General features: G+C 40.4%; 1 protein-coding gene across 2 annotated transcripts in view; it reads left to right on the top strand.

Moving 5' to 3' along the window:
* Window positions 1-12,696, top strand: part of LOC122562589 (phospholipid-transporting ATPase ABCA1-like) — a 115,951-nt gene that overhangs the window by 8,516 nt on the left and 94,739 nt on the right. The window lies entirely within an intron of this gene.

The following is a 12,696-nucleotide window of genomic DNA, read 5'->3' on the forward strand; positions in this document are numbered from 1 at the left end:
TCCAGAATTTGAGTTGACCTTCCCCTTTGGCTTTTTACCACCTCTGCCTGGTGAACAACCTGTAGTTTATTTGGTATCTCTCCATTTGAGTCCAATAAAGAGCAATAACCTTCCAGGTGAGGAACCATTGTTGCAAAAGTGTATCCTGTTCTGTAGCATTCAGAATCATTTGGTTGCACTGGTTAAACCTGGATCATTTTGCCTCATTTTTAACATAAGTTAATTTGGGTACTGTTAAAAAGTTTGTCCCAGGTGCCATATTGTGTCGAAAGGATGTGGCTTATTTGGAGTGTGAAAACACTAACACTTTGAAGTTACTATTGCTAACTCTTAGATCTATCATATCAAACAATGGTTAAACCACAGAAAGAGGTCACTCAGCCATTGTGTTCCTGTCAACTCTCTTATCCAGTTGTAACTCACAAGTATGCCATTTATGGAGGTCTCATCACATGATTTCCCAACTCCAAATCATCCATACCCATAGTCCTGTCTTGTCCATCATTATGGACCACTATCTTCCCAAACCAATTGAAAACCTGAAGAGACTTTCTATGACCTGATTGGATAATTGCCAAACAGCCTCATTTTCCTAATTTCCTATATTTTCCAACCAAATTAAGGGTGCACTGATAGTGTCCTTATATTTGAGCCAAATGGTTTGGGTTCAAGTCCCACCTGCCCCAGAATTGTATCATCTCACATCTGAACCGGTTGATTGAAAATATCTAAACATAGTTAATGAAGGAAATTGATCAAAGGAACTGAAAAAAGTATGTTTTTAGAGACTCTAGTGATTAATTTTTTTATCGTCCTTCAGCTGGTGCCATGTCCTAGAAATGAACTTTTTTATTTTTTGGAGACTGCAGATCAATCCTTGAACATTGGCAACACTGCATGATGTCCCCACCTATGGAAATGAGAAAAGGAAAGGGAGGTCTCTTCCAAATGCAAGAATGTAAAAATTAGGAGCAGGAACAAGCCTTTCTGTCCCTCGTGTCTTCATGGTTGATCTGGCTGTGGCCTTAACTCCACTTTCTTCCTTGTTCCTCCCACCCTCAAGTCTTAACCCTCTAGATTCTCATCCTACATTATAGGGAGGAAAGATAAGAAAATCTATTATCAGCTATGAACTGAAAGCCAGACTGCGTGTAATGTGAAGCTTTAGGAAATGCTGCAATCAGATGAGCATGGGTGCAGTCAGATTTTGTACTGTTTGTCACATCAAAGAATTATTGTCTTGTGTTCAGCGCCACTAAACAGTTAATCTTTCATTCCCTTGCTGTATTGCTTCTAGAACTTAAAACAACAAAGTGACACAGTTATAAAGTTTTAATTTCCTTCAGGGAACTTTGGGCAGTTGGGGAGACTCTTGCTGGATTTTGGCAGTTGCAGTGCAGTCCGATGGCTGGGATTAAGGGGTAAGGTCAATAAAGAATAGTGAGGATGACAACCAGTGGTCATCATGGGAATGAAGGAATGAGGTTATTTGGTTTTGTTGTTTATTTATGCAAATACCAAATGAACTTCATCAATTGTACAAGATGAAGAGTACAGGAAGATGAAGAGGGCAACACAGTGGCTTAGAGGTTAGCTCTGCTGCCTCACAGTGCCAGTGACCTGGGTTTGATTCCAGCCTTGAATGACTGTCTGTGTGGAATGGGTGAATTCTCTTTGTGTCTGTTTTCCTCCCACAGTCCAAAGATGTGCATGTTAAGTGGGTTGGCAATGCTAAATTGCCCATAGTGTCTAGGAATATGCAGACTAGGTGGATTAGCCATGGGAAATGTAGGGTAACAGGGATGGGGTGGGTCTGGGTGAGATGATCTTCAGAGGGTCAGGATGGACTTAATGGGTTGAATGACCTGCTTCCATACTGTAGGGATTCTGGAATTGTATGCTTTTATGAATGCTGTATGATAATCCTCTAGTTCACCATCACAGAATGTAAGGTGGGACTGAGATCTATTCCTAATATGTGCTAATGTTATTGATCTCTCCTAGCTTCAGGGACATCATAACTAGTTTCAACATTGTGTGCTTGCAAAACAAGATAACTTTTATTTAAGCATTATAGGTTGAGGTGTCGCCATTGGCCTAAATAATCTGGTAGAGTTTTTATTTGAAATAATGCTATAGAATTCTTCAGGATTGCCAAAGAATTGATTGGGTGTAGGCTTATCAGCTGCTAAGCTGGAATATTTACTGCCAGTTTTATGTCCATGTACATAGGTATATATTATCGGTTTGCAGCTATGGTTTCCTTTAGAAAGTGGTACAAGCAAATGGAATTAAAATCAGCAATATTCTGCCTATAATGTCAGGTACTAGGTGACAATCTGATACATTGTGAATTCCCACCTTTGCTTAAATTTTTCTCTTGATGAAGACTTGGGGTAGGTTTTAATTGTTCAGCAATAAACTGCCCTTTACTGCTGAGCAAAATGGCAGGTTTGGGTATCACACAGAAATTGCAGCTTTCGTGATTTCATTCTCCATTACAATTAATAGAGAGTGATTGACCAATCATTGGCGGAAGTTAAGAACACCACGTAGGACCTACATGGTTCCCAAACCAAACTGATAGCCTTACTTATCTCTACCCATTGACCTTGTCCTTAAACCCTTTGCTGATTTGAGAGAGAATGGTTGGAAGTACACAGTGGCGTGATCTTCATATACATCCAACCCCTTCTGTTTCGTAACATTCAGTGTCAAATAAAGTACAGGATCCATGCGTTCAGTGGAGTTCATGCCAAAGTACTGTTGATCCAACTCAGATTTGAGGAGCTAGCCTCCAGCAAAATGCTGTGTTGCGAGTTCTGTTATCTTGAGTTTATGATTTCACGACAGTAAACATCCCAGTACAAAATAAATGCTGGCCAGGCAGCGATGCCCATGTCCCATGAGTTAATTTTAAAAAATCACTTTTGTGCCAAAAATAACTCACTGGGCTACACTCTACTGTGCTGTTCACAAACAAAGCGAGTGCAGCAGATTTTATTTCTGATGCTATGTCAGGAGCACAATGGATGAGTTTTAATAAAGGGCTCTGTTCTCACTGATGTCCAGTGGTAGGGCCTGACCTGCACTGGACCCTTGCAGCACAATTGCCAATCAAAGTCTAATGTCATCAGTTACACCCCGTTTTGCATACTGGTTGGAGTTTGAAAGTCATCCGGCAAGTGAACGCATTTACTTTGAGGTCAGGTGGAAAGCTTGAATGTTCCTCTGAACCCCACAAGGATAGGTTTGGCTTTTTCATGCCTTTGGTTCAACACTTGTAAGAGTATATTTTTATATCTCACATCTATGCAGAAATTACATTAGTTTCTATGTGTGTGACAAATTTTATTTAGAATGCTTTAAAATGTCTACTTCAGCTTTGGCTCTAGTAACTTCTGTGGTGTCTGTTTATGTTGCTTAGAGTCCACTGCTTATCTCTTGAATTTTCAACTTCAGTTTATTTGTGCAAAAGTAAGCTTTGAGAACTTTCCCCACTAAGTCAATATTTTTAAAACATTGTTGCTACAACGTACTGGAGATTTTGCAGCATCATGTCAAAGGAGCTGAAAAGACTTTATTATTTTTGAAGTGAGGTGCTATATAAATGAATGTTGCCTTAGTCTCAGCAGCATAGTAGTTATTTTAGTCTGCAGTGTACTTGATCATTTTTTTGCCTGTGCTTCTTACTCTGTGTCACTTGATTACAGTGACAGAAAAGTTCAAATTCTATTTTCATTGCATAAGGTTGCAGGAATCTTGCCACGGTTTTGAACTGAATTCTAATTATCAATTAACCTCTTTGCTGACTGCAAGTGAACAAGAATCTAACTTTTTTTTTACCATTTTTGTAAATGTATACTTCTGAACAAACACCTTTTTAGAAACGGTTCTTTATGGGAAAGCTTTAACCTATGTCAATGTGCCTCAGTTCAATCCAGCCCCACATACCCTGTAACCTTTCTAAAATAGGACACCTTCAACAAGCACAACCATTTCATGTTTCTACTCTTACTATAGGTTAGTTTATCCTCTCGTTGGTTCTGACATGCTGAATGAGGGTATCAATAAATTAAATGAGAATATAGCTTTGCCTTGCTATAAATATAAAATATTTGTAATCTTTTTGCATGAAACTTGGTGCATAATTTTTAATAGCTGAAAGATTTCAACTGAGTTCATGTTGACAGTGATATCGAAACCAGATTTTTTTTTTCATTTTTAATTCTCTGGCCAGTGAGACTAGCACTTATTGCCCATCCTGAGCTGCTATTGAAACGTTGTTGGGGAGTTCTAACGCTTTCTGCTCCTAAATGAGCCTTTCTTATTCAAGATAAGAGATAATCAATCACATTCTTGAAGTATTTCAAAAAATCTCAAGAAATCTTATCTCGTGAGTTTTCTGAAAGAGTAGAAATTGAAGGATCCACAGCATAGCCCAGGAACTACCCCAGATCCTCCATTGACCTGTAGGAACATCTTTGGAGGATTGACCCATTAACAAAGGGAGGTAATGTGGAACTGTATAAAAAATAGGTTGGATCACAGCTAGAATATTGTGTGAAGTTCTGAAATCCACATTATAGGAGGCACTGGAGAGTGTGCAGAGGAGACTTATCAGGATGTTGCCTGGCTTGTTTCTGTAATGAAGAGAGATTGGATCATTGGGGTTGTTTTCGTTAGAGCAGAGGGGATTGAGAGAGGACATGACCATCAGCTTGTGATTACCTGGCTGATTATTTTATAAACATTGCAGACAGCAATTTGCTATATTGCAAACTGGTGTTTGGAGCATAGATGAATGATAATTGGAAAATATGTTTTGGAATTAATAGTTGTGGTGCTGAGATTCTTTGGCATATCAGATATTAGATACTGAGTATCATCCTCTATTCTCATGCCCAACTCTCTCTCATATCCATGTTGGGATAAGGAAATCCAAATCAAGAGAAATTAGTGAAAGCATTTAGCAGATGATGCAGCTTCTGTGTATTCAGATGCAGAACAATATTTCAGGTTGGTGACCTCTCCTTAGAGTTGGAAGATGCTAATGAATAACAGTGTTGAAATGAACTGATGTTCTGGAGTAAAAAGTCAGATTTAAGGAGAAAACAAAGGAGATATGTGGGAGAAAAGAAGTGAATAAATGACAAACAAGATGGTGTGGTAATTGTGCAAGTAAAAAAAGCAAAAGATGTTTATTGGATGGTGTCTATTGGTAGGCGACACTAGCATGGAAGATAGGACAGCTGACTCCAATTATCTTCCATGGGCAGAGACATGTATAAAGGAGATTGATGAACAATGGTCACAAAGCAGCGATAGCCATTCCCCCTCGGCATAGCCTGCAGGCGTTAGATTAGTTCCCCTTTCAGTGGTGCTGGAAGAGCACAGCAATTCAGGCAGCATCTGAAGACAGGCAAAATCGACGTTTCGGGCAAAGAAGGGCTTTTGCCCGAAACGTCGATTTTGCCTGTCTTCGGATGCTGCCTGAATTGCTGTGCTCTTCCAGCACCACTGATCCAGAATCTGGTTTCCAGCATCTGCAGTCATTGTTTTTACCTAGTTCCCCTTTCACCCTCATTGGATTGTTGTTGGTGAAGTACCCACCCAGGATTAAATGTTACTCTTTTTAATCTGTTTGTAGTCAGTGAACACAGTTTTTAAACTGTGAATCATCAAGCAATATTGGGGGCTGCGCAACAAGTTACAATATACTGAACAAGGGGAAATGAGTTACAGGAGGTGCACCTAATTCAATGATCCAGTTAGCATCAAAACAGATTTGAGTTTTACAATGTTGAGTTGAAACTTTTAGTTTACTCTCATCTGTATTTTTTAGTTGCGATATCAATGGCTGATGTAGTGACAGTGTGTTGCAGTTCACTCTTGGAGTCTGAGTTGCACTTTCTACATGTATGTTGTAGTCTGGAGTTCTGGGTACAGATGATAGAGGCTCCAATGTTCTTTCATCACATCACTGACCAGGAATCTCTCCTGTTCTCACTGCGTGACATTGACTGGTATTGGGAGGATTTGGTGGTTGATAATCAACCTGTTTGGCTGTATAGTGAACACAAATTCCTTAGCTGTAAACTCTTGAGTGGGACTTTTAACCCGGAGCTTCCATGAGATGTCTATATTTAATGTTTATAGCCATGTATTAACGCCGTACTTAATAGACTTATTGAAGAGTGATGCTTCTTTGCCACAATGCAGTCTCCAGTATATCAGGCTGTAAATGATAATGAACTCGCGCCATATGCTTCATTATGAAGGCTCTGTAATCACTGTTAATAAGTTACCAAAATTTATAGACTTTCAACAAATATCTAGGAAAGTTAACAGTGGAGTACTATGGCGTCTTTTTGATTAATAGTGTTCATTGTCAATTGTCTTGCAACATGGGGGTTAATTTTAGTTCCAGGGCCTTCATCCTGATTTTAAGCAGAGTTGTGATTTGAAAACCTGGAGGTGGCTATCACAGGTCCCTGGAGGGGGTTTCTGAGGAGGTGGTCAAATCAAAGGCAGCCTCCAGAGGCTCATGTAATGAGGAGCCATGGGCTGGCTCTGCAATCAGGAAGACCAGTTTAGGTGTCTGAGGTTCAGCCTGACCAGCAGCTCCATTGCTCTGAAAAATAGTCAGACTCGAAACGTTTACCTTGTTGCTCTCTGCACATGCTGCCAGACATCTGCTGAGTTTCTCCAGCATATTTACTCCATCAGAAATGGTGGCCACAGCAACAGTAGGTGGGGAAATGCAAGGGCGCCTCAAGATGCAGGCGTCTGAAATCTTATAAATGATGTAAAGGATATTAAATGGACACAGTTGCTGAGCCCCCATAGTGGGAGGGGGATCCCTTCCACAGACAATTCTGTGCCCAAAGCTATGACTGTCACAGCCCAGAGGATTCACCACTTTGCCAGGGGGCAGCCATCATTTCACCCACTGACTCCAACCCATGGCCGACGTCCTTTTGATGACATGTGACACCTATCATGAATTATGACTTTAATTAACCTACTTGGCTACCCCCCATTAGCAGGCTTCCTAAAAGAAAATGCTTATAGGTAGGTCCATGCAACAGACTGTCATGCCAACCAGATGCTGGCTACAAACCTACACTCTCCATGCATGAAAATTGTGCTCATGGAGTAATCTGAGTTGGCAGGGCAGAGACTCAAACATGTATTTCTTGTCACACCTAAAGAGTATCACACACTGAATATTATGTTGGTGTGTTTTGATTATTTGTTCTGGAATTATAATAGTGGACATCATATAATTGAAAATATCTCGCAAGTGCCAACTGTTCGTTAGATCAGGAGAAATATTGCTTGCCCTGAGCTTCCTGAAGAAGGGCTTATGCCCGAAACGTCGATTCTCCTGTTCCCTGGATGCTGCCTGACCTTTTCCAGCAACACATTTCCAGCTCTGATCTCCAGCATCTGCAGACCTCACTTTCTCCTGCCCTGAGGATCGGTTCCTTTTCAGAGTGTGCAGATTGACCCTGTAAATCTGAATCTTAATTATAAAGAATTGTGCATTAGTTTCAAATTTGAAAGGCTGCAATTTGAATTCTGTATTATTTGAGTTCTGTTGGAGGCACTAGCAGGTGAAACTAAGACAAGAAGGTATCGCCTCAAAATTAGGGGGAGCAGATTTAAGACTGAATTGAGGAGGAACTTCTTCTCCCAAAAGGTTGTGAATCTGTGGAATTCCCTGCCCAATGAGACTTCCTCACTGAATGTTTTTAAAGTTAAGGTAGATAATTTTTTGAACAGTAATGGAATTAAGAGTTATAGTGAGAGGGCGAGTATGTGGAACTGAGGCCACTAAAAGTTCAGCCATGATCTTACTGAAAGGCAGAGCGAGATTGAAGGGGCAGATGGCTTCCTCCTGGTTGTTATGTTCTTATGACTTTTAATTGTCCTTTAAGCAATTAGATTAGGCAATAAATACTGGCCTGACCAGTGATGTCCACATCCTGTGAATGATTTTTTAAAAAATTTTGAGGGGTGGTGGCAGGGGCTTTTTGGGTTTGGGTAGGCAGCAACAACTCATCCAAAAGATAATATCTCCAATAAGACAAGTACTGGGGGATGCTGGAGATCTGAAATAAAAACAAAAAGAGCCGAAGAAACTCAGCAAACTTAGCAGCACCCTGGGGAGTGAGATACAGAGTTAATGTTTCAAGTGTAATGGCTTTTTAAAATTCTTAGCACTTATTTTCACTTGAGACAATATTGCATTCCCTTAGTATTGGACTGCACTGGTTAGATAATCCACTCCTTCTAAGTGCAGCCCAAAGGAACCCTTCTGGCATGTCTCTGTCCTTAATTTGGAAAGACCTTGGTGACTGGGAGGGAAGGAAGAAGAAAAAAAACAAAACAAAATCTGTTCTATTGAAAAATCCAAAGTGTTGAGCAGAAATTGCTGTGTTTCAGGAGAATTGGAACAGTTACAAATTACATGTCAGCAAGTGTATTTTCTGAATGCTTGGAGATCACAACAACGAGAGTTGGAACATTCTGGAATGATATTCTACACTGCTACATGCAAACATTTCCCAAGCATTCCTGAGACTTTGTTGCAAATACAATTCATTATTCCTGACTAAATTGAATCTATTTATAATGAAAAAATAACTTTTGATGTCTCTTTGTCTCGTGCACTCTATCAGCTCTGTGTTCTGTTATAAATAACCATATGAGTCTACAAACAAGAGTAGGCTACTCAGCCCTTCATGGCCTGCTTCTCCATTCAGTAAGATTCTGGCTGATCATTTTTAAGATGAACTATACATTCCCACATAACACTGAAAATCTTGCACTCCCTTTGATCATTTACAAGTCTTCAATGAACTACAGCCTGAACACTGGCACTGTGACAGTATTGATTCACATAGGAATTTTGACTGCAATTTTTCTATTGTGTGGACTGAAAGAAAGTAACTTTAAATATAAAACCTTGAAAACTCTGCTAAGATTCAACTTTATTTTGCTGCAAGTTACCCTCCATTTCTGACTCTTCAACAAACACAGCCTCAACACAGGCACAACACAAACTTACACAGAATGTTCTGCGCTTTCCCGAAGATAGCTTCCAGGGATTATCAAGAGTGTTGTATCTCAAAAATGAAATTGCCAGGTCCCATTTATTTGAAGAGGACTGGATCATAAAAAGGAGGAACTGGCAAGATTCCAACTAGAGTGTTGAATTCAGCTTATAGACAATAAATGTTCATGTTTTATTTACATTAGTTCTAATGTTTTAAAGTATTGGATCTTATGATCCAATAAGAACATATGTTTGAATACGTTCTTATTGGATTGTTAAGTTGCCCCAAAGCTGTGTTGTACCTCAAGACAGGATCATTGACTTTGGAGGGTGTCTGTGCAGATTCATCAAAATGATACTGGCCTTAGACAAGGTTTGCTGGGGAGTGACCTGGTCAGTGTTAAAAAGATTCTATGGGTCGGATGCATAAACCTATTTTTTTCTGTTGGGAGAATCAAAATTGTTGCAATATAGTATTAGAGTAAGTGCTTGACTATATTGGAGGGAAATCAAGAAGACTTATCACACAGGGTCGTGGAAATCTAGTTCCCTGCCACAAATGTCTGGGTGCTGGAAGCGTTGGAGCTTTTAAGACATGGGGTGATTGTTTTTGTTGAGTAATGCTGTAGCAAAAGGTATGGACCTAAATTGGGTCAGTGAAGTTGAGCCACACATCAGTCATGAAATGATTGAAAGACAGAGTAAACTTGGAGAACCAAATTACCTCTTCCTATGTCTAAAACACATGAAAAGCCATTCATTTCTCACATTAAGTAGAAGTTTCTCAAAATCAGTGTGGCTCATCATTGGCAAAAGACATATTTACTGAGTTAGTGATCAGGTTTCAAATAGGAAAGTTTAAGATTTCATTGCAAGCAAAAAATGCCCTTACATGGATCAAAATTACCTTTCTTCTGGAAATGGGAAGGTAAACATTGTCACGATGGCACAGTGATTAGCACTGCTGCCTCACATCGCCAGGGTCCCAGGTTCGATTCCAGCCTCGGGAGACTGTCTGTGTGAAATTTGCACATTCTCTTTGTGTCAGTGTGGGTTTCCTCCGGGTGCTCAAGTTTCCTCTCACAGTCCAAAGATGTGCAGGTCAAGGTGAATTGGCCATGTTAAATTGCCCATAGTGTTAGGTATGTTAGTCAGAAGGAAATGGGTCTGGGTGGGTTATTCTCTGGAGGATCGGTGTGGACTGGTTGGGCCGAAGAGTCTGTTTCCACACTGTAGGGAATCTAATCTAATTAGCACAGTTCTAGCATGTAGGTAAACCCTGGACTTGGACCAACCAGTAACAACATGCTTTGGAGATATTTGGAGGTGCCAGCAACACCTTACCTAAATATGACTGTGTCTCATTTAAAAAGTGTCAACACTGCCGGACGAAGTGGTAGAGGCTAGTACAATTGCAACATTTAAAAGGCATCTGGATAGGTATATGAATAGGAAGGGTTTGGAGGGATATGGGCCGTCTACTGGCAAGTGGGACTAGAATAGGTTGGGATATCTGGTCGGCATGAATGAGTTAGACTAAAGGGTCTGTTTCTGTGCTGTACATCTCTATGACTTGTGTAAGGTTTATAGTTGTTTCCCAGATTACCACTCTTAGTTGTGTTTGTCCCCTTAGCCAGTATGTTGCGTTGTTTGAGGTGGTTTGCTGTTACTAATCTTCCTTTGTCTTTGCTTTTTTGGGGACTTTCTAGTATTTAGAGGTGGAGGATAGACCAGAATAGAGTATTTACAGAAGGCACACTGTTAGAGATAAAAATGATGTTTATTACATGATAGCAATAAGTACAACTGCATTTGATCAGAAATAATTGCAAGGAACTTAGGGAGCTGTACAGATACACTGTTCCTTCTGAAAGCTATTGTTGAACCCCTAGTCTCCATCCACAAACTCTGAGTAACATTATTAGGATGGGTGGTGCCAAAGTAACATGGATGTTAACCACTTCAGAATCATTGCTTTATAAAACATGTTGCAGTTCTTTAATATTTTAGCTTGAAAAATAAACTGTAAAGCCACTTTTAAGCATGGCCTCTGTGCCCCATACTAGAGATCTGACACCATAATTCTGGTCAACACTCCAGTGCAATATCAAGAGAGTATCACACTGTCGGAAGTGCTGTACTTTTTATAAGATGTTAAAGCATGAGCCCATTAACTTTCAATATCTCACAGCAGAAGAGAAAAGGAGTTCTCCTGCTAGTATGGCCAATAGTTTTGGTTAGTCAGCATTAGAATAGGTATGAAAATGTGTTGCTGGAAAAGTGCAGCAGGTCAGGCAGCATCCAAGGAGCAGGAGAATCGACGTTTTGGGCATGAGCCCTTCCTCAGGAGCCTTCCTGAAGAAGGGCTCATGCCCGAAACGTTGATTCTCCTGCTCCTTGGATGCTGCTTACCTGCTGCGCTTTTCCAGCAACACATTTTCAGCTCTGATCTCCAGCATCTGCAGTCCTCACTTTCTCCTATTAGAAGAGGTAATCTGATCATTATTGTCTTACTATGTGTTGGAACTTGTTGTGTGCAAATTGCATATCAAAATTCCTACAACAGTGACAACATTTCAAAAGTACAGGGTGACCCCCCCCCCCCCCCGCCGTAACTGCAGAATCATTTTCCGTGGTTTCAGTTACCTTTGGTTTCCCACGGCCTAAACATATTGTAGGGAACCTTCTGGAACCAGAGACCAGGAGGCTGCTGGGAAGGTATGTTTCCCCTTTAAGTGAATGGGTTCGCTCCTTTCCATGGTTTTGGGCTTCTGTGTATCCCCTGTGGGTATGGGGGTGGGGGGGGGGGGGGGCGGGGGTGGGGAACTACTGTACCTTAATGCCTTAAGTGTGCCTATATTCATTTTGTGACAATCTAGATAGAGAAAGGTGAACTAACACAACTGTTGGCTGTTGTGAGGAAGATGAAAGTGAGGAGGCCAAAATCTGCAACAGTTCTTGTGCCTGTTGCAGGAGAGCATTCCTCTCAATAGCTGGTCTGCTCAGAAGTTTCTTTGATTATTTTATTTGATTTATTGTTGTCACATATACCTTAGTACAGTGAAAAGTTTTGTTTTGCATGCAGGACAAGCAGATCATAGCATACAAAGATCACAGCATGATTAAACAGAGCGAGGAATACAAAGTTATGGCTGCAAAGAAGATGCACAAAAAGCAAGGCCAACATTAGAGATTAGAAATTTGAGAGGTCCATTCAGGAGCCTAATAACAGCAGGCAAGAAGCTGTTCTTGAACCTGTTGGCACATGTGCTTCTGCTCCTGATCCATCCAAGCTAGGAAATTTCCAGCAAATAGCAACATGTGATCCAATGCAAATAATTTTTAATATTGTGCAGGAGTCACCATTTTCAGTTTGTTTGCAGTGCATTCCTGGAGATTTCTTTCAACACATTTTGAAGTAAATTATCATTGCGACTTTATGCTTAGCTGCATATGCCTCAAATACATGCCCTGTAAATGCCCAAAATATTCCCACCAATTTGAAACAATCTTTGACTACAAACCATTAAACTGGAAGAACCTGGAGTTAACTTTAGCATATTCAATAGTGGGGTCAGTGAAAAAGACAGGAAAATAGATAGAAATTAGATCATTCTTCTTTTCAGCTGCAG

Source organism: Chiloscyllium plagiosum, chromosome 2 (assembly GCF_004010195.1).
Source record: "Chiloscyllium plagiosum isolate BGI_BamShark_2017 chromosome 2, ASM401019v2, whole genome shotgun sequence".
NCBI lineage: Eukaryota > Metazoa > Chordata > Chondrichthyes > Orectolobiformes > Hemiscylliidae > Chiloscyllium > Chiloscyllium plagiosum.